At 38.7% G+C, this 22,817-nt stretch overlaps 1 protein-coding gene across 7 annotated transcripts in view; it reads left to right on the top strand.

Annotated features, from left to right (window-relative positions):
- The window catches only part of DLGAP1 (DLG associated protein 1), a 1,086,743-nt gene that overhangs the window by 362,897 nt on the left and 701,029 nt on the right, over positions 1-22,817 (top strand). For all 7 annotated transcript variants that reach the window (XM_070050436.2, XM_070050435.2, XM_070050434.2 and 4 more), the window contains one exon: positions 18,319-18,438. The gene's annotated coding sequence lies outside the window, so the exon portion shown is untranslated. The remainder of the gene's footprint in view (positions 1-18,318; positions 18,439-22,817) is intronic.

Genomic DNA, 22,817 nt, shown 5'->3' with positions numbered 1-22,817 from the left:
GTCAAAGAAATGGATATTAAAAAATTATTCCCTATATTCTATTTTTAACGATTTATTCGCTTATTTATGAAAGGCAGACTGACAGAGAGAAAGCAAGAGACAAGGAGAGAGAGAATCAGTCTTCCCATCTGCTGGTTCACTCCTCAAATGGACGTAATAGCAAAATCTAATTCTACAGATGTTTTATAAAATTTAAAAATATTTGAATCAGTATATTTCACTTAAGTACTTTTTTAAAAAAATGTATTGATATATTTATTTCAAAGACTCAGTGATAGAGATGAGAAAAATAGAGACAGAATTTCTCTATCCACTGGTTCACTGCCCTGATGGGAGAAGTCAGGCCAAATCTAGGATTCTGAAACTCCATCCTGGTTCCCCATGTGGGTGACAGAGGCCCAAGTACTGCTTTGGCCTCATCAGTTACTTCTCCAGGCACATGAGCAGGAGCAGAATAGGTAGTGGAGCAACGGGGACTCAAACAAGTGCTCTGATATGAGGACCTGCCGCGCCCAATGCTGGGCCTTTCATTTCAGTTCTTAGCTTCCTTCAAGTGCTTATGAAGTGGATTTGTGACTCCAATAATTTTTTCTGTTGAATGATCCTTTCAAAACATTGTAGAAATCCTTTTATCTTACCAACCTGAATAATTAAAGAAAATATTGTTCTCCAACATTACAAGAAACCTAACAGTTTAGATGAGAACATCCTAGGAAGCTTTAACTTCAAAGTACTTTGCCCTGAGTGTTGTCCTCAATATGGTTTCAGCCTGCACTAGAGTATTTACAGCTACTAAGGAGTAGCATCATTTAACACATTCATGCTCACAGTTTCTTCTGTTGAGGAAAAAGGTCATATATGACTTTAACATGGAGTATGCTTTTTTCCCCAAGAATATTTCTTCTAATTTTTCTGTGATAAAGCAGCTGCAGTTGCCATGCCATCAGCTCTGTTGCTATGGGGGATGCCTTGGGTGTTTGCCAGACTATGATTGGTTATTTCAGCGCCCTTATGTTCAGCAGTTGACATTTTTCTATGTTGAATCATTCTATTTTATTTTAATTTGATGGGTAGGCTCAATAATGTTTATCAGCTTTGAAAGAACTGAAATTAAATATAAAGGAATCCCACTATTTCTCTCCTTAGAAAAATATGAAGAATTTATTCAGTATATACAGGAAATATACATGTGTATACACACACATATGAGATTCCATGGTGATATATTTAGAAAGTTCCTTGTGTACTAGATATGTCATGGTATTCTGGCATATAAAGAGGGATAGACATTACCATTTATTCAGTTGTCCTTAACAGAGAAATTATCTCAAATGGAATGTGACCACATCCTGTTGACTCCAGTGATAACTGTCAAAACTAACAGAACAATTGCTATTTGAAGTTCATTCTACATAAATGCAATTCTCTGCTTTAAAAGTCACAATGGTTGTGTCTGGGCTAAAAGTTCTCTACCATTGGACCCATTTTTTAATAAGCTTCTTGACCTGTGTAATATGATTACATTAAATGACTGCTTAAGACAAATTCCAAACCAAAATTTGAAAAGAAAAAATAAATTCATTATCATAATTATTGGCTCCAGTCTTGATCTTCTTTATCTCAAGAGCAAAAAGAGAAAACATTGGGAATATAAGAGCCAGGAGCTTCTGCACCCTGCTTGCGTAGTCAGTAGTCTAATTAAACAAATATACACCCAGAAGTGGGCTTGTAAAAGGAATATAAGTAAGTTGGATTTAATTGGAGAACCAAGATTATTCTACTGAGTGGCACATCATGTCCATATCGTATAATTATTTTTTCCTGTACTATTTGTACTCTTCAACATTAGAGAATACTGGAAGTTAGGTTTATGAGAGAATTTGACATTCCTGTAATAAAATTTATTTTAGAAAATAGCTTTGAATCCTTTCCTGACAGCATGTATTCTCAATTACAGAGTAGATTTTTCATCACAATAATTCACTGCCTAAAAATACTTTCTGCTTTTAACAATTAAAGATTTGTATGCATTTGACTTGCAAAGAACACAATTTAACATTCATTTCAATGAATTATTTATATATGACTTTTCAGACCAGTGACATATGTATGGCTATACAAATGCTGATACTGTATTCTTGAATAAAAGAGAAGTTCTTTTTATTCTAAATAGAAAATGAGAACTGAAAAGGACTTCAAAACATGCATAGATCCTACTCATGATTATTCACACTAGTGAATATTTAAGCCTTTAAATTACAGCATACTAAGAAGCAGAGCTCAGTGAAGATACAAAAACAGAAACTCGCATGTATGATTCTTAAGCTATGTCCTCTGTTCCCCTTTCCATATACCCCCCACCAAAAACAAGCAAATGAATGTAAGACCTGAGTGAGTACTAGGACTCTTTTCAATGATTTGCAGAACAGTTTTTGTTGCAGAACTTATAAAAGCTGGGCCCACTTGATTGAAATATAGCAAGCCAATCACTAATGTCAGAGTGGTGGAAGAAAGTAGACATTTATTTTCAAAACACACAACCAAGAAGCTTGGCAGCTATCACTTAATTTCTGGGCTCCCCAAGAGGGCAGGGACAAAGGTTCTTGGAAGTTGAGGTTGGAGGTGAAAGGTGGGTATTCTGCGCATGTGCAGGTTCCTGCAATAATCGTGTTCCTTTGTGAATTTTGATGATGGAAAGCAGCCTGCAGTAAGTCAGCTTTCTTGTTCAGGACTTGGAGATCAGTGAAATTTGCTTCTCTTGCACTCTGTGCAGCTGTTATCTACTGTCCCGCACCAGACATCATGGAACCATTCGCAAGTCCTCCCTATCTTTCACTTCTCATCTCCAGTTGAGTATCAAACTCCATTGGGTTCCTTCATTTAGTCCTCATGGCCCCAGCATTATTTCTGGCCCTACCTTACTCTTGCCAATACTATTTCAATGTCTTTTTTAATATAAATTTTTACCTAGCTGTTTTATTTTAAAGGCAAAGAGAAACCTGGTCTATATGTCCAGGCTCTCTAGTCTTCAAGGATTTTTCAAACACAAATAAAGCCTGCATATTCACCATCTTTATTTGGCTGTTTTGTGAACATTTTGTAAACCTAACACTTGAGCTTTCCTAATGGTGAAAACTTTTCAACTTCAGTTGTCTTCATTGAGGTAAATGGAAACCCAGAAATCCCATTTCTGAGGCTAAAATCATTGAAATCTTTCTCAACTCCTCTCTTATCCCCAACATTTAATAAAAAAGTAAATCCTATATAAGCTTGATCTTGAAAAGAGGTATAGAATCTCACCGTTTCTCCCACCTGACCTGCTACTAGCCTACTGTAAAACCATTATCACCTGATGCCTGAACCTTTGCCAGCAATCGGTCTCCACCCTTGACTCCCTGTATTACCTTCTTTGATTTTGATGAAAAGATATGCAGTAGAGTGAACTGATTACTTTTTACAGTAAAGACTATGAGTGGTGGAGCCAGGACTTGAATCAGGATCTGAATCCTAAATTCACATTCTTTTCACTTGGGACAGTTGAGTTTTAAGAGGGATTAAGAGGGATTAAGGCCTGGTTGCCCCTCTTCCAGGCCAAGCTCTCTGCTGTGGCCAGGGAGTACAGTGGAGGATGGCCCAAGTGCTTGGGCCCTGCACCCCATGGGAGACCAGGAGAAGCACCTGGCTCCCGCCTTCGGATCAGCGCGGTGCGCCGGCCGCAGCACGCCAGCTGTGGTGGCCATTGGAGGGTGAACCAACGGCAAAAGGAAGACCTTTCTCTCTGTCTCTCTCTCTCTCACTGTCACTCTGCCTGTCAAAACAAACAAACAAACAAACAACAACAAAAAAAAAAACAAAGAGGGATTAAGGAGTTTGTTTACAAGAACACATCTGTAAAGAGAAAGAACGTGGTCTTGAATTAGACCTAGCGCTCTGACCACCCAAGCATTGCATAATTCATATAAGGAAAATATTAGTGATGGATTTATTTTGACTACTGATATTTTGAAGTAAAAAGACTCCTAGGACTGTAGCAAATTTACCTTTAGTTAATCCTACAGGGAAATATGGAACATTTTTCTCTCTCAATTTTTTTTTTTTTTTTGAAAGTCAGAATTGCAGGGTTCACTCCATGATGGCTACAAATGCCAGAACTGGGCCAATCCTAAACCAGGAGCCAGGAGCTTCTTCCAAGTCTTCACGTGAATGCAGGGGCCCAGGCACTTGGGCCACCCCCTGTTGCTCTCCCAGATTCACCAGCTGGGAGCTGGATAGTAAGTAGAACACCTGGGACATGAACCAGCACCCATAAGGAGTGCCCGTGCCTCAGGCATGTGGCCTCATCTGCTCTGCAACAGCACCAGACCCAGAACTTTTCTTTGAGGGCTATGATCAGATCACTGAGATAACAAAAACTATTTTTTAATACTATAATGAGAACAGATTACAAATAGCTCATAGATGATACTAAGAATGTAGTGATACTTCTCTCCCTCTCTCACTCTCTTATTCCTCCACTCTCTTATTCCTCCATCCTTTCTTTTTCTTAGCTTTTGCAATAACGTAGTTTTAATTTATTTTAGAATTGTAGACTTAATGTTCCACTAAACACAGAGATCAACAAAATTAAAAATAGAAAGACCATGGTTTAACAGGCAAATAGACAATGACTATAAATAATAATCAAGCCCCATGATGTCAATTTCCCTCATATATATTAAGGTTTTTTAAAATTTTTCTACTCTGTATATTAGCTACTACAAAACAAAGAAAATATGACATTTGTCTTTTTCCATCTGGCTTATTTCACTGATAACATCCATTTTGTTGCAAAAGATAAGATTTCATTCTTTTGATGGCTGAGTAGTATTCTGTTGTGTGTGTGTGTAATATATATATATATATATATATATATATATATACCACATTTTCTTTATTTAGTCATCTGTTGAGGGATATTTGGGTTGGTTCCAAATCTTACCTATTTCGGATTGAACTTCTGTACACATGGAGGTACAAATAACTCATATGCTGATTTCATTTTGTTTGGGTAAATTCCCAGAGGTGAGATGGCTAGGTCATGAGGTAGATCTATTCTTAGATTTCTGAGATTTCTGAAGTTGCTATTTAGTATATTTTCTGAATGTGAAGAATCATACACTTGCCCCTCAAAAGATGTGATTAAGGAACCCATTATAGATGCAAACACGTGTATCCTAGAAGTTGCATCTTCTGGCCCAAGTCCTTTTTGGGCCTCTGCACCTGCATGGGAGACCTGGAAGAGGCTACTGGCTCCAGACTTTGGATCAGCACAGCTCTGGCTGTTGTGGCCATCTGGGGAGTGAACCAGTGGATAGAAGACCTCTCTCTCTCTCTCTCTCTCTCTCTCTCTCTCTCTGCTTCTGCCTCTCTGCAACTCTGCCTTTCAAATAAATAAATAAATATTAAAAAGCAAAAAAGTTGTATCTTCAACAGTTCAGCACTTAGACAAACCTTTGAATAAAGGTGAATGATTGCCAATTTGTAGCAATAAATTCTATGCTGGCTACACGTGTCTTCCTGTTGGTGGACGTTAGTCAAGATATCCTAGCATTGGCCCCCCAGTAGTACTCTTCAGGAGAGGTGCTATCAGCCACAGTTCTTCTACATACTTATGTGGGCGAGTCATATTATAAACACTTAATATCTTGGAAGACAATAAGACATACTTTGTGATTAGCTCAGAATATAACTATATTATGTTCTTTAACAACTTGTGTTGCTACAGAAAATGGTGTATACTGACATTGCAAAATATTGTAATTAAAGAATAGGCTTAGTAAAGTGGTTTAAGCTACATTGCCTTATGTTTTCCATTATTAAATAGCTTTAGGGTGGCTGTTTATATTCATACTAATAGCAAATGTAACCAGCCTTTGTGACCAAAAGCTCAATTTTGTTACTTCATTATAATTACTATGGGAAAGAGGAAGACATCACATACCAGTTTCAAGGCAAATTTACATTTTGTTATTTGTTGAATTTTATTATTTTTGGCCATTGGACATGTTAATATAAAATATGGTATATAACATTTAAAATCAATTTCAGAAAATTTAAGTGGAGTTTTGGGATTTCAGATTATTTACTTAATTATAGTTATAATTGACTCAGCAGCTACAGATTGACTTTTTTAAATGATATATTTATTGATTTGAAAGGCAGAGTTAGAGAGAGAGAGAGAGTTCTTGCATCCACTGGTTCAGTCCCCAAATGGCTGCAATGGCCAGAGCTGAGCCAGACCAAAGCCAGGAGACTGGAGCTTCTTCTGGGTAATCCTCCACTGCTTTTCCAGGCACATTAGCAGGGAGCTGGAATGGAAGTTGAGCAGCTGGGACTTGAACCAGTGCCCATATGGCATGCCAGCACTGCAAACGGTGGATTAACCCACTACACCACAGCACTATCTCCTGGAGACTGATTTTGAATTGTCATGGAGTAAAAGATAATTTTATAACAATATAAGAATTTGCATAGAAAAGTTTAATGTGAGGGGAAAACATCCTCCTCTAATCCTCTCGTCTACATGGCTCAAGCTTCATCTTTAAGCTCCTTGAATACAAGTAGCTTATTATCTTCTTCATCTTCCATTCCATCCCAATTTATTGAAATCCATTATTTTTGCCAGTGCAAATGAGTAGGCCTTGGTTATATGTACAAAACTACAGATACAACACATTAGTCACTGTTCTCCAGAGAGATTGAACCTATAGGATATATAGATATCTGAGAAGAGATTTACTTCTGGGTAATCCTGTGGGGATTGGCTCCTGCAAGGTTATGGCAGCTGAGAATACCCACAAGAGGCCAACCACAAGCTGGAGACCTGGAGTACTGGTAGCAGTGGTTGCCTTCAAGTCCAAGGCCTCTGAACCAGAGGAGTTGATGTTGAAACTCTCAATGTCAGCCCCAAGGCCTGAGAAAACAGAAGGCCACTGATGTAAGCACTGGAATCCAAAGACCAGAAAGCCTGAGATTCTTATGTCCAATGTCAGGGGAGGAGAGTGTCATAGTCCCAGGAGAAAGGAAATATCATCCTTATATTCTATCTGGGCTTGCTGGTGTCTGCCCATAATGAGGGCTGATCTTCCCCTACCCAGTTAACTGAATCTCCTATGGAAACATCTGGACACACCCAGAAATGATGCTTTACCAGTGGCCAAGGTATTCCTTAATCCCGTCAAGTTGACATCTATAATTAAGTGTGAAATATGGCTTTTGGATCATTCTTATTTCAAGCCAGTGATTCTCACTTTTTTTTACAACAATGACTAAATTCAGAGTCAGTAACATTCGTAAGACATTTTCTCATTTAACAGTCATTACATTTACATTACATTTCACCACAATGCCAGGATGTAGCATTTGACAAGGGCAGCAGTGTTTCTTTTAGCAGTATCTGGCTGCAGCCATCATATATATATATGTGTGTGTATGTGTATATATGTGATATATATGTATCTGTGTAAATATGTATATATATTTAATTTTTTTTTTATTTGAGAAGGGAAAGAGAGAGAATGCTTCCATCCATCTGTTTATACCTCCATACCCCAGTGTCTGTGATGGACGGTGCCGACCAAGGCTGAAGGCAGGAGCTAGGAATTCAATACTTGTCTCCCACCTGGATGGCAGGAACCCAGTCCCTTGTGCATCAGTGATATTTCCCTCTTCTCAGGAAACTGCAGTCAGGAGATGGAACCAAGTATTGAACCCAGGTACTCTGATATGGGGCATGGGCATCTTGTCCAATGCCTTAGCCACTAGATCAAATACCTGCTTTGCCTCCTGGATGTTTGTTGAATACATTTTTAAGACACTCTGAAAATTTAACAGCTGTATACATTTTTTATGGAATGAAAATCTCAGATTTAATGTCAGGAAATCTCAGTGGTTGTCCCACCTATGCTATGAATTTGCTGTATGATCTTAGATATGCCACCTATCTCTGTGCCTTTTGTATATATGAAATGCAGAAGCTATACCTGATGGGTGGTAGAGTCCAAACCATAATTGAAAATGTACAATTTGGTGATTTGCAATTAACAGCATGAATTTGGGACGTTGTTGGCTGGGAACAGAGTCATGGTTTGTGTCCATGGAATCAGCATTGCCAATTGGCATATATGACAGACTTGCAACTAATGTTTTCATCTCTTTGGCAACTAAAAATTTGGCTGTAATAATTGAACTAGTCACCGACTTGATTAAAAAATAATAAAGCTCTTCTATACTTTGGCATAGATAATTGATTTTTAAGAATAAGGCAAACTAAAGATGACAGACAAGAGTGATGTGTACAAAATGATTAAAAAAATTAACATAGATTTAAATCCTTGCTCCAGAATTTTCTGAGACCATGGCCAAATAACTTAATCTCTGTGTACCTAATTTTGACATCTGCAAAATGAGATTATAATAATATCTAAATGAGGTGATTTAGTTAAAGTTACAGAGACATGGTAAGCTATGCTGTAAAGGAACTGGAGTGATATAAAGGAATTAGACAGGTGGGTAGAAATGAATTCACAAGAAGTGAATCAGTATTTGGCTTGCACACTGCTCTGGTCAATATCATGGCACCTTCATTTACCAGCTGTAATAATTGGATCAGCTCTTAACATTTCTATCTCCTTTTCTGCAAAATGATGATAATAATAGCTCTTACTTCAGAGGATGATTATCCATTTCCAATGAAATTGCTTAGAACAATGTCTGGCATATAGTAAGTGCCTGATAAATGTAGCTGTTCTTACTATGTTCCAGTAAACTCATGCAGAGGAGGGGAAATTAAAAGAAATGTGGAAGGCAGGCAGCCCAGGGACTGAAAAGAAAGTCAAGAGAATTCAGCAAGGCCACAGAGATTATGTGAGTCTAGTGTTTTTGTTTATTTTAATTTTAGAAAACTATGTGTAATCATGTTAAATTCTGGGATTTGGGGAAAGAAATGTAAATGCAAGACACTGAGTTTTCACTTATGTCATTGAAAGTATCATAGTCTCCAAATTATTGCTGTGCTTGGGTGATGAACCTTCCATTTAACCAGGAAATCAACTGCAAAAAAAAAAAAAAAAAAAAAAGAACTTCTGATTATAAAGACACACATTAGAATACATTGCTAAATAGTGCTCTACCATTGTAAATAGAGTGTCAATTTTTTTGTAAGAAGGCAACAGTTGTGATGTTACAAATAGTCATATGAAATGTTGTTCCCTGAGAAGCCGCAAATCAGTTTGTTAACAAAAAGGTGAGGTGGTGTGGAGTGCAGTGCTGTACATTTACGCGTAGAGAACTTTAGCTGAGCTCCTGAAGCTGCCACGTTGTCCCCAACAGACAGGTGGAAGGACACAGGTCAAATAATAACAGTAGAATGAAGGCCAAGTTTCCCCAAAACATGACACCTTTTAAAGTACTTTTCTTTTTGAGAAACTGTGAAAATAGATCTTATATGCCCATGTATTTCATGACTCAGAGACCTTTCGCAGTAAACTGTGAAAATGTGATTATGTTTGAATGGTTGTTGCTTATTTAAAAAAAGAATAACCACCTGTTAAGGTCATGTGGTCTTAACAAATACTCTGTTTAATTTTTTTGCCAGTTTTATGGAGGTATGATTGAGATTTTTGAAAAAGCTGCCCATACTTAACTCATGCAATATGATGAATCAGGATAAATGAGTGCGAACATTCATTTAATAACCGAGCATCTAAAAGGAAACCTGTTGAAGTGAAATGGACACTGTGAGAAAAAATGACTTGATCAGCCCTTGCCCCAACTGTTGAGGAACAACTTACTACTTTATTCCTTTTAGTATTTTTTTGTTCTACTTAATATCATTGGTTGAACTCTTTAATTAACACACAATTATTCTTAGGTGTTTAAATTTAACTGAAAAGTAATCCCTGTTAAATAGAAGAGTGAGAATAAGAGAGGGAGGAGAGGTACAATTCGGCACATATTCAATCGGACTTGCCCCTAACGGTAGAGTTAGAAACGTGCCAGGGGATTCCAATTCAATCCCATCAAGGTGGTATGTACCAAGGCCATCTCAGTAGTCAAAGTGATCAGTTCCAGTTCATAATGGATCATAATGATAGGATTAAGAGTCAAAGGGATCACATAAACAAGACTAGTGTCTGCTAATTCTAATTGCTAGAATTAAAAAGGAGAGAACGATCCAACATGGGAAGCGGGATACACAGCAGACTCATAGAATGGCAGATGTCCTAAACAGCACTCTGGTTTCAGAATCAGCCCTTAAGGCATTTGGATCCAGCTAAAAATCCCATGAGAGTATTTCCGGCATGGAAAGCTAAGACACTCTGTCAAAACACACACACACACACACACACACACACACACCCCTAAATGGAAGATCTCTATAAGATCCCAGCAGAAGAATGGGCCATCAAAGAAGGAGGTACCTTTCTCTGAAGGGAGGAGAGAACTTCCACTTTGACTGTAACCTTTTCTAGATAAGATTGGAGTTGGTGAACTCAAAAGGCTTCCATAGCCTTGGCAACTCATGACAAAAGCCTCAGGTGATTACTGATGCCATAAATAAGAGTGTCAATTATTAAATCAACAACAGGAGTCACTGCACTTACTTCCCATGTAGGATCTCTGTCTTTAATGTGTTGTACTATGTGAATTAACGGTATAGCTAGTACTCAAACAGTACTTTATACTTTGTGTTTCTGTGTGGGTGCAAACTGTTGAAATCTTTACTTAGTTGATCTTCTGTATATAATTGATCTTCTGTATATAAAGATAATTGAAAATGAATCTTGATGTGACTGGGATGGGAGAGGGATCGGGAGATGGGAGGGTTGCAGGTGGGAGGGAAGTTATGGGGGGGTAAATCCACTGTAATCCAAAAGTTGTACTTTGGAAATTTATATATTTATTAAATAAAATTTAAAAAATAAAAATAAAAAAGTGTTATGAAAAATGATGCATATATTTTGATATTTGGGGCACCAAAATAAACTTACTTCTTAATTTCATTTTCTGTAGAATTTTTGAAGTACTCAAGAATGCCTTTTTGAAATGTAAATATCTCTTAAAAGTTTCAGGTATCTCCCATTTTTCACACCTTAGGGCAAATTTCTTATATCACTGATTTTTCTCTCTCAGCTGAGTATTTGACCTTGGGGGCAGTGGCATGTCAAGTGGAAAATTTAAATTAAATTAGAAATGTAATTACATTAAAACCTGAAGGATGTCTCAGGGAGGTTGACTTAAATTAGAATTTGGGTCAGATGTCCAAGGAGTCAGTTTGGGAATGGGGAGAAGACACAGAAGAGAACTAGATTAATTTGGTTTGCAGTTGCACTAGGATTTGCAGAAATGAGCGGTCCATTTCCAAAATCCTATTTATTTTACTTAAGCTATAAGTTAATAATGCCTGAAGCACTCACTAACATGTGTGCCAGTTCATTACAGTGTTGAATGTTAATGGCTACATAATTTGCAGGGCTCTGGGCAAAATGTACAAGTAGGTCCCTTGTTCAGAAAACAGTAACAAAGCTTCATGAAAGGTACCAAATTAAAAAACTGTTTCCCTTCTTCTGACATCCCTGTGAATGGGTCGCAGTACTTTTTATTGCCTAGTCAATGTTGTTTCAAGTTTTTAAAAAGTATAAATTATTAGCTGATGCTTTATTCATATTTATATTGTACAAAGAAAATACAAATTATTTAACTTGAATGCAGAATCACCAAATAGTAGACAATCTGTATGTCCTCAACTACTCACATGTGTGTTGTTCCTGTCAAAGGTGTGCAAATACTATAGAAAGCGAACTCAATTATTATTTCACTTCTGGACACACACATGTGTTCTGCCAACATTCTCTCTCTCTTTTCTTTTGGCTAACTGATGAATAAGGAGGAAATAAAAGAAATCCACGACGATTCCCATTCCTTTTTCTTTCTGTGTCATCATTTTAAGCATGAGTGGTCAGCTAATAAAGGGAAATAGCCTGTAAGGGATAAAGACTGTAATGGAGCCCTTGGTCTTCCTTGCTTCTCAGAAAACCCGTTGAATTCTTGCTAAGTGTGAAGCAAGTTCTGATTCTGATGGAAGCAGGACTTTGGGGACTTCCAGCTTCCCCACTTACTGCCACAGACATGCTTTTCCAATGGTGAATTTCTCGGAACTCCTGTGAATTGTGTGTCTGCCAGAAGTCACCATCAGGGACACTGTGTGTGCATGAAGCAGCAAGGAATGGCTGTGGATATGCATAGTGTGCAAACATCCCCACTCCCTCATGCTCACTGTCCCTCTGAACTACTGCAAAACCCTGGCTTGAGTGAAAGCTCAACATCTTTCTGAGCATGGGGCCCTGTGCAGTTGCACTGATCAAGTTTCTGATACACAAAAGAGCAATCAGTCAGCAAAGTAATTTGCAAAAGAAGTGGAAAATGGTCAGTCCTCCAGATTTGATTATGTGATCCACTGCCAGCTCAGACAGGGAAGGCACAGGGTGAGTGCAGACTTGTTCTTAAGTTTTCATCAAAATCTGCAGGGGTGAAGAGGGCAGAAGGCAGAAGTTTCACATTGTCTTCAAGCAAACAGTGTTTTACAAGCTCTGATTTAAACCGGAGTAAATTTAGAAATAAAATATGGCCGGCACCGCGGCTCACTAGGCTAATCCTCCACCTAGCGGCGCCGGCACACCGGGTTCTAGTCCCGGTTGGGGCGCCGGATTCTGTCCCGGTTGCCCCTCTTCCAGGCCAGCTCTCTGCTGTGGCCAGGGAGTGCAGTGGAGGATGGCCCAGGTGCTTGGGCCCTGCACCCCATGGGAGACCAGGAAAAGCACCTGGTTCCTGGCTCCTGCCATCGGATCAGCGCGGTGCGCCAGCCGCGGCGGCCATTGGAGGGTGAACCAACGGCAAAGGAAGACCTTTCTCTCTGTCTCTCTCTCTCACTGTCCACTCTGCCTGTCAAAAAATTAAAAAAAAAGAAATAAAATTTAAGATTTTACAGAAATGACACTGCTTATTAGGTAAAAGAAGTACTTGGGTGAAAAAAAAATCTCAAGAGAAACTATTTGAGTGGAAAGCAAACCACACTGAGAGCCAGAAGGCCTCAGGCCTGATCCTAGCTTTGCTGTTGGCTAGCTGTGACCTCAGACAAACCTTTTCATCCCTCTATTCCTCATTAACCTCCTTGTAAAATAAGACTTGAACATTGATGGTTTCTAGTTTAAAATGTGTTCAACAAAAGAGGCATTTGGATACCACTGTAGACTTTAGAGAATTCTTTCCAGAAAATCCAGACCTCCAGACAAATGCAGGTCCTTGGCTGTCCACTTGATCTGTGGTTTGAGTGATTCTCTTTCTCATATTTCATCATCTCAAATGACTATTAATCACTGCTAAGGGGCACATTCTTAAGTCTGGAAGATAAAGTAAAAAATTAGATATATGTCAAAAAAAATCCAGAGAGATTTGAAAAGAGTTGAGTGACCTTTTAAATCCATGAAATCATTTATGTTCTGTGTTCGCTTTTTTCTTTATATAGTTCAGGTCTTATTCAAACCAAAATGTGCCTTGATACCTGAAAGTCCTATTTTATGACTCATTGAGTACTATTAACATTTTAATTAGATTTTTTTCCTTATATTTTATATATCACTAGCATACAGAGTCAACATAAAAATAAATATTCTATAATACAGCAGAACACAGACAAGAATTAAAATAGATTGAGTTCCTGTGATGTAGCAGACACTAAGCTTTACCATATCATTTTGTTAAAGCCCCACATAATCATCTGTGGTTGGTGGAGATAAGAATACTACCAATTACCTATACTAATCTAGAAATCTTTTAATGAAACCTCCAACCGAGACTTCTTTGCCATGTTCCAACATTGTGTATCCAGACATCTACACGGCAAGACTACTTGGCTGCAACATCAAAGTTTATGTGGATATGAGACTGAACTCATTACCTCTTGCCAAGAGCTTGCTCTATCCACAGCCTTTCTCAATTCTGACGTCATGATAGCCACATTAATTCCTTCCAAGGGCAGTGACACAATGACTAAATGACCTCCCACCAAGTCCTGCTTCTTAACAGTGCTGCACTGGAGATTAAGCTTCAACACATGAACCCTGGGGGCAGCCACTCAAACCATGTCCAAACCACAGCAGGTTCTTTCATCTCATCACACTCCACAAAGCAGGCATTTCTGGTACCCTTACCCAATCTCTTTATTATAGCTGTAACATGTATCACCATCAAAATTACTCTACAATTTACTGCTTCACCATGTTTGTTATTTATTTTTTGTTTATTCATCTTAGCTAAAACGTAATGTTCACTGGTATATTCCCCATCCCTAGATAGCGCTTGGCATACAATAGATGCTCAATAAATCTTGGTAGAATTGTGGAATGAATGAATAAATGAATGATTTCATATACTCTTCAGACTTAAAAAGAGATCTATTTGATACGAATCTTTTCCATTTTCTTGCATTTCAAAGCATTGTACTTTATGAAAATACAGGTATTCTATAAAAAGCAATGCCTTCATAGTTTGTATCACTGTTTCTCCATGCTCTTCAGCCAATGGGTATTAAATGGACATTTTATAATAATGTAACCAGTTTATGGAAAGACTCACAAAAATGAACAATGTATGAATAAAATTATAAATTCAGTAGAATAAAATGAAAAATAGATGGTAACTTGTACTCTGCAACATAATAGAAACAAACCAAATTGAGCTGGCATAAACCAGAGGACTATTGTTCAAATAAATAATTTCAAAAATACATATTTTTAATAGAATCTGTCTTAATGGTTTATGAGATCTTGGAAGTTACAGTGAAAAAAAAGTAGGAGCAGGAGGTAAATGAGCCACTTCATCTTCCACGTGCGTCTCTTTCATTCTTCTTTGTCCACAGTTTACCAGTATTTGCTCCCTCTACCTATCAGGAATAAGAGGACCAAGCACCACCCATGACTCTTTAATCTGGACAACACTGCAGTTTCCTATTCTTAGGGAAGAGCCCAGACTGGGTGAAATCTCTCTCCTGGTCCAGTCCGCAATGTCCAGGAAAGAGGACTCAATATACAAACCACTGAGGGGGCACATTTTGATAAGGGGAGAATAGGGAGTGCTGGATAGACCCCCAGAGAAAGGGCTTAGCAGATACCCCAACAGTAAATGGTCCTAGAAATAGTGGAATAGTGGAAAGTACATTACAGCTCAAGTTCAAATTCCTGTTTTTAACCTTTCATCTCTATAAATTCAATGAAGTTACTAATGAGAAAGCTTAGACAAGTCTTCTAACTCCCCAGTAATTACAGTTTACTTATTTTCTTTCTCAGACATAGGGACTAAATATTGGTGATGTCTTCTTTTAGAGATTTATTTATTTTGTAAGCCAGAGTTACAGAGAGAGAGACAGAGACAGAGACAGAGACAGAGAGATCTTCCATCCACTGGCTCATTCCCTAGATGGCCTCCAGGAGCCAGTAGCTTCATCCAGGTCTCCCATGAGAGTGGCTGTGACAGCCAGTGCTGGGTCAGGCCAAAACAAGGAGATAGGAACTTCATCCAGATGTGGGTAGCAGGGCCACAGACACTTGGACCAAATTCTGCTGCTTTTCCCAGACCATTAGCAGGGAACTGGATTGGAAGTGGAGCAGCCAGGACATGAACCAGTGACCATATGGGATGCCAGTATTGCAGGTGATGGCTTTACCCACTACAGTGTAACAGTGGTCCCCATAAGTATTGATGACTTCATGATAGTGAAGAGCAGGGGGAAAAAACAAAAGAGGGACTCTTGGTGGTAAGGAAAAGACAAAAAAATCAAGAGCTATGCACTGTAATCTCAGTTCTACTACAAAAAGTAAATGTGTTGGGAAAGTCAGTTCTCTGGTCTCTGTCCCTTATCTGTGTAATGATAGGATTATACAACAATCAATAGTTTTCTCAACTTTTTTGATGGGGAGAATTAGCTGGGAGTAGTTTTGAAATGAAGATGCTCTTGACTTAGCCACAAACATTCTGATTTAGAAGATTTGGGGAACCACAAGAGCAGATAACATTTAAGACCCTTCCTAATGTTTAAAATACTTGTTTTTCCAATAGTTATCTAACTTGGAAGATACTCCAGTTGTTGGGCTGGCATTGTGGCACAGTGGGTTAAGCTGCTGCTTGCAAAGTTCAATTCCTGGCTGCTGCATTTCCAATCCAGCTTCCTTCTAATGTACCTAGGAAAGCAGCAGAAGATGCTTCAAGTACTTGGGCCCCTGCCACCCCAGTGGGAGACCTGAATGAGGCTCCTGGCCCCTGGCAGCTGGCTATCACTTGGCCCAACACCAGCCATTGCAGCCATTTGTGGAGTGAACTATCAGATAGAAGATCTTTCTGTCTGTCTTTCCCTCTCTCTAACTCTGTCTTTCAAATAAGTAAGTAAATCTTATATATATATATATATGTATGTATATATATTATATATAACACTTTGATTGCAATAAAATTGATTTTACAGCATCTTGTAGTAAACATATTTTTATTTTTTTCAACTCTCATGTTAATGTGTTATTAATACAAAAAGAACAGATTCAATGTAGTTCATAAATAGAAATCTAAGAATATGATGTCTAGATATCTTTTTCAGAAATTGCCTCATTTCCATTTCGCTTCAACAGAAAACTGAGAGAAATATTAAGTATAAAATAGACTCTCGATAAATATTTATGACTGAATAAATGATAGGTTCTATATGTTTTTAAGAATCAACAACTTTTCATTATCTTTTCAAGTACCCTAGTTCTCATATATCAGGAGAAAAAAAATCCTTTTGGAGTTTGTCTGGTTTGCTGGAATATAGAGAAAATAAGATAATAGCATACATACCTATAAACCAGGACTCATAATATTTAAATTGTAACAAAGCTTTTGATAATAAAATCTTATTTGCATCTTGTTAACATGGTTAAATAGTTGTAGGTAAAAGTATAATATCCTCAAAATATCTCCTTAAGTCCCAGATAAGCACATAATGTTGTGTTATTTTGTTCTTGCATTTCACCATCCAAAGCATTCTTAAACATGAGAGCCTGGCCAGTCTCAAAATATTGCCTTAGCAATTTCTGCAGAGAACTGTATTCACTCTGAACTTGTTTAGTACCACATATTCTTTTTAAAAACAAAAGATATAGGTTTCTAAAGGGCTGAACTGTGAGGCAAAGCACCTGGCAGTAGTTCTGCCTTTGCATCTAATAGCTGTTATCAAATTGGTCAAGCTACATTATCTTTTCTGACTTCTAACTTTACTTCTATAAAATGAATCCTACATTTATTTAGGTGCTATCACTTCTAAATAATTAAGAGGCAAACAATACTCAAATACTATAAAATGAATCCTACATTTATTTAGGTGCTATCACTTCTAAATAATTAAGAGGCAAACAATACTCAAATAGGTATTCTTAGTTCTAAATATCACTACATCTCTGCTTAGTACTTAGATATGCAGTTTTCTCTTTACATTTTGATGCTATTTAATATGTTAATTAACTAGTTCCACAAAATTATATTGCTTTAGAAAATAGAAACAGATGTCCATAGATACCTGCACATTCCAACACCAGATCATTTGTGTGAGTGATACCAGGCCTTTACTATGTGACCTTTCAGAAAGGAAAATCATAGCTCAGCATACAGCATGTAGTGTGTGCTGAGACAGTTGCCTCTCTCATAAGTTTGGACACAGTTCAAAGTTTCATTTTGTCACTTTCCTAAGAAAACATTGTTAGTAATTAGGGGTAATGGTTGAGCTTAGGCATCAGCAAGCTCATAATAGCTCACTTGGGAATATTTTGTCATGATTATAATGACCAAAAAGACAACCTGGAAAGAATGCAGTTGCAATGTTGATAAAAGCAAAAAATGTGTAGGAAATGAGCACAACTTGTATATATACTTTGTCTTACAAAATAAGATCATCAATGCTTTGCATTTTGTTGATTTTTAAAAAAATTACAAATGATGGTAGCAATAAATATATAATAGTAAGCCTATTTATTACAATATGTGTTTTTTTTTACTTTTGTTGGTTGATTTATTTTCTGAGAAGCATAAAATCACAAGGTATGATGTCATGTAAGACCACTGCTCTGTCAATTTTCTGTGAAGCTCTCCTTTCACATCACTGCCTGCACTGGCTGCCAGATAAATTCTTGTGAGATCATTCTTAAGTGTCCTTTGTTTTATGCTAGCCATTACATCTAATTTTTCTTTGTATTTCAGAAAAGTTGAACATCACAAACCAAGAGTGACATCAGTTGTTTTTAAAAAGAAACAAAAAAACTACGGTTCGGATCCTTTCCTGCTTTGGAAGAAAGAAAAATGGAACATTAATAATCAAAGGTAAAGCTGTCTACTTTCCCCTTAGAACACATTCTATCGTTTTCTCCTGAGCTAGCCTATGTGAAACAACGCCTGTCTTTTTTAAATAGGGTGGTGTACTTATATTTGAACAAAAATATTTCAGGCCTGTCATTCCAGACACAGCAGCAGGCTGCTGAGTTTAAAGCATGTGTTTTTCCCTCATCACCTATACAGAATCTGGATGGTATGTGTTTTATATGTTTCATCTTCATTGTGAATTGAGAATGGCATAGCAGGCAAATATCATTTTGTGAAACCTCTGAGCCAAAATATTATACATAAAGTTAAGCCTAGAATCGCAGAAGTAGATGACATAGTGTCAGCTTTTATTCTTAGCACATTGTATAAATGTGCATTTATTAGCACAGACATGTTCAACATAACCTCAGTGTGCTAGGAAAGGCAGTGGAAACACTGATTCCATGCTGTGATCTTTTACTCCTTTGATCCCATTATGTGGTTTTTAGAGGCAAATAAGTCTTAAAAACGCATACATCAAATATACTATATAAGTGATGTCATATCAGAAAGGGGTTGGTAGAGCTGAATATTTATTAAGCCACGGTCTTCATTTGGGCTATTTGCCTAAGACAGTGACCTTAGTATGACAGTTTACTGGGAAGCTGGTCTGAAATATCAAGAGGTAGAAGCAGGAAGAATTCATCAGAAGCGCAGGCCCTACTCGGGGTGAGTTAAGTCCACCGCTGTGGGCACAAGAAGCTGGACTTCACAGTGACCTCCAACAAGGGGCACAGGTGCCTCCCAGAATTTCAGCCTAAAGGGTGTACATACAACAAGAGGCCTATCAACTGGCTTGCCCTCCTTGGTTGTGGATTTCCCTCAGATATATGCTCCAGTCTGGGACTATCATGGCACTGCATGGGGCAGGAAGACACTCAGCTGTCCCTTGAGGTGGTCTCCATAAAGACAAGGAGACTCTGAGTGCTCACAGAAAGCCTGTCCCTCTAGCAGAGGCTAAAATCAGAGGAGTGACCTCAGGGACATGAGACAGGAAACCTGCAATATCTGTTACCCTTCTTTTTACTTTATTGCAAATCATACCATCTTCCTGCTAAATGAAGCATCTCTGAGGAGAGAATGTTTTACACTTTAAAGACATTACATAGATTTATATCCAAGTTTCAGCCTCTGGTTCAAAACTTCATCAATAGTCAATGTTCAGGTGTGACAAATGCATCTTTGCCCACAGGGGTATTAGAGAGGTTAAATAATAAGATTTAAGTATGACCAACATTTGGAAAAGTAGAAGCTGAAAAAGTTGATCTTGCAGAAGTATATGGTAAAATAGAGGGCTCTGGAGCTCAGAAGGGGAAAGGGGAGAGGGTAAAAAGTGAAGTTGGGTAACAGGTTCCAGGATATAGTTACTCAGAATAAGTTCTAATATTCCACAACACTTGAGTTCACAACAATTATAGGTTTTACAAAGAACTAGAAGAGAAGAGCTTGAAGGTTTCCAACTCAAAGAAAATGATAAATGTTTAAGGGCATGAAAATAATGACATTAAACATTAAAATAAAGTAGGATAAAGGCTGGATAAATGCTGTGGTCATGGAAGATCATAAGTGCAGAGGAAGAATTATTTGGTGAACTCTCTATGGACCACCTATTAAAAACAAAACAGGCAGGTGCTGCGGCTCACTAGGCTAATCCTCCGCCTTGTGGCGCCAGCACACCGGGTTCTAGTCCCGGTCGGGGTGCCAGATTCTATCCCGGTTGCTCCTCTTCCAGGCCAGCTCTCTGCTGTGGCCAGGGAGTGCAGTGGAGGATGGCCCAAGTGCTTGTGCCCTGCACCCCATGGGAGACCAGGATAAGTACCTGGCTCCTGCCATCGGATCAGCGTGGTGCGCAGGCTGCAGCGCGCCGGCCGTGGCGGCCATTGGAGGGTGAACCAACGGCAAAGGAAGACCTTTCTCTCTGTCTCTCTCTCTCACTGTCCACTCTACCTGTCAAAAAAAAAAAAATAGACAACAACAGACATTTAAACTGCTGCCCATTCATTTGAGGGAAATGAAAATAGAGGGGAAAAGAAGAAAGGACAGTAGAAAAGTGGTGGTGGGGAAACCAGCATGGACATGGTTGAGGGCAAGATTGAAATCCCCCAAGGAGTAGACAGAAAAGAGCTGTGGTATGAAGAGAATCCCATGAGAAGGCAGAGAACTGCTTAGAATAAACCACAAGCGGAGTGAAGAATTGCCCCAGTTCCTGAGGGCTGTGGCCAATCCTTGAGTCACCATAGAAGCCATCATTTCTGCGGCTTCTCACCTGAAAGAAGTAATTGCCTCTCATTGCTTTTCTCCTGCAGTCTCTTTTAAGCTCCCAAGTCTTCATAAATATCAGCTCTAATCATATCTGTTTCTCACTCAGAAAATGTCCTCTGATTTACCATTTACATTATTGTCTGAACTCTTAAATCAGACATGTGAAGCCTGTCACTCTAAGTGGTGCAGCCCGTTGTCTAGAAATGTAAATTCAGTGGTTGACCAAGTCTTCTAAGTGATGTTGAGCCTTTGTGGTGCTCAGGGACAGATTTATCTAGGGTGAGGCCCAAGAGTTTGTATTTCTAACAAGTTCCCAGGCAATGCTGATGTCAGAAATCCAGAGACCTTACTTGGAGATCCACTCTGTGAACCGAATGAGCCAGGCTGGCACTACAAGTTCCACATTGCAGTTTGAGTCAGACTAATTGCAGGGGCAGGCATTAGGCCTAGTAGTTAAAATGCAGATTAGGATGCCTGACTCCCACATTGAAGATCTTAGGTTTAAGTCCAGCCTCTGGCTTCTGACTCCATCTTCCTGATTATGCAAACCCTGAGAGGCAGAGTAATTGTGTCCCTACCACCCACTTGCAAGATCTAGATTAAGTTCCTAGCTCCTAGCTTCAGCCTTTTCCAGCCCTGGATGTTGCAAGCATTTCAGAATTGAACACTCTCCCTCCTTCTCTCTCTGTTTCTAAAAGTAAAATAAACGGGGCAGGTGTTGTGGCATAGCAGGTAAAACCACACCTGCAATGCTGTTATGCCATACGGGCACTGGTCTGCATCCCAGCTGCTCCACTTCAGATCCAGCTCCCTGGTAATGGCCTGGGAAAAGCAGTGGAAGATTACCTATGTGCTCAGGCCCCTGCTAGCCACAAGGAAGACTCAGAAGAAGCTCCTGGCTCCTGGCTTCTGCCTGGCCCAGCCCTGATTGTTGTGACCAAGTGGACCAGCTAATAGAAGATCGCACTCTGTCTCTCTCTCTCTCTCTCTCTCTCTCTCTTGCTCTCTCTCTCTCTGTAACACTGATTTGCAAATAAATAAATAAATCAGCTGGCGCCGCGGCTCAATAGGCTAATCCTCCGCCTGCAGCGCCAGCACACCAGGTTCTAGTCCTGGTCAGGGATCCAGATTCTGTCCCGGTTGCCCCTCTTCCAGGCCAGCTCTCTGCTGTGGCCAGGGAGTGCAGTGGAGGATGGCCCAAGTGCTTGGGCCCTGCACCCCATGGGAGACCAGGAGAAGCACCTGGCTCCCGCCTTCGGATCAGCGCAGTGCGCTGGCTGCAGCGCACCGGCCATGGCGGCCATTGGAGGGTGAACCAACGGCAAAGGAAGACCTTTCTCTCTGTCTCTCTCTCTCTCTCACTATCCACTCTGCCTGTCAAAAAAATGAATAAATAAATAAATAGATAAATCTTAAAAAGATAAAGAAAAAATATTGTTTAAAAAATTGTTTAAAAAGAAAAAGAACAAAAATATTTCAGTCTTATGATCAAATACCATCTTAATACATAAAACTCCTATCAGTAAGTTTTTTGATGCATTTTTATAGCCCTTACTATGTTAGAGTTTCTGGGGACTTGTACATATTTGTTGGATGAAAGGAAGAAATAATAATGAATAGATTTTGCACCTAAGAGTTGGTTTCAGTAAGAAACTTAACTCCTTACAAGAAACTGCTGTGGCATGTGCCTTAGGAAAGAATGATTTCCTGCACATGGAAACCTCTTTATTGTATAAGACCATACTTGATATATAAGGTGTTTATTAGGTAGAACAAGTTTCTGTATTCAAAGCTTGAGCATCTCAGTATAAAGTATCGTGCTCCTCACTAAATAAAGTTTTTCGCAAAATACTTTTGCTGTTTGATTGAGAACAACAGGAAGAAATGTCATTTACATCAAGACAAATTGTACATTTTACTTTATAATAGACCCATTGGGTATGTGAAACCAGGAAACCACATCTATTTAATAAATTCCTCTGCAAATGTCTCTTCCTTTAGTTTAAATTTTGCAGCTGCAGCATAATTTGAATGTTTATTCACATTTAGGACAATTGTGCTTTCTTGCATTCAATGTG

This window comes from Oryctolagus cuniculus, chromosome 10 (assembly GCF_051225735.1).
Source record: "Oryctolagus cuniculus isolate XC-2025 breed Fujian yellow rabbit chromosome 10, ASM5122573v1, whole genome shotgun sequence".
NCBI classification, from domain to species: Eukaryota; Metazoa; Chordata; class Mammalia; order Lagomorpha; family Leporidae; genus Oryctolagus; species Oryctolagus cuniculus.
Note: the sequence above shows the minus strand (reverse complement) of the source record. Positions and strands in the feature narration are given on the sequence as shown.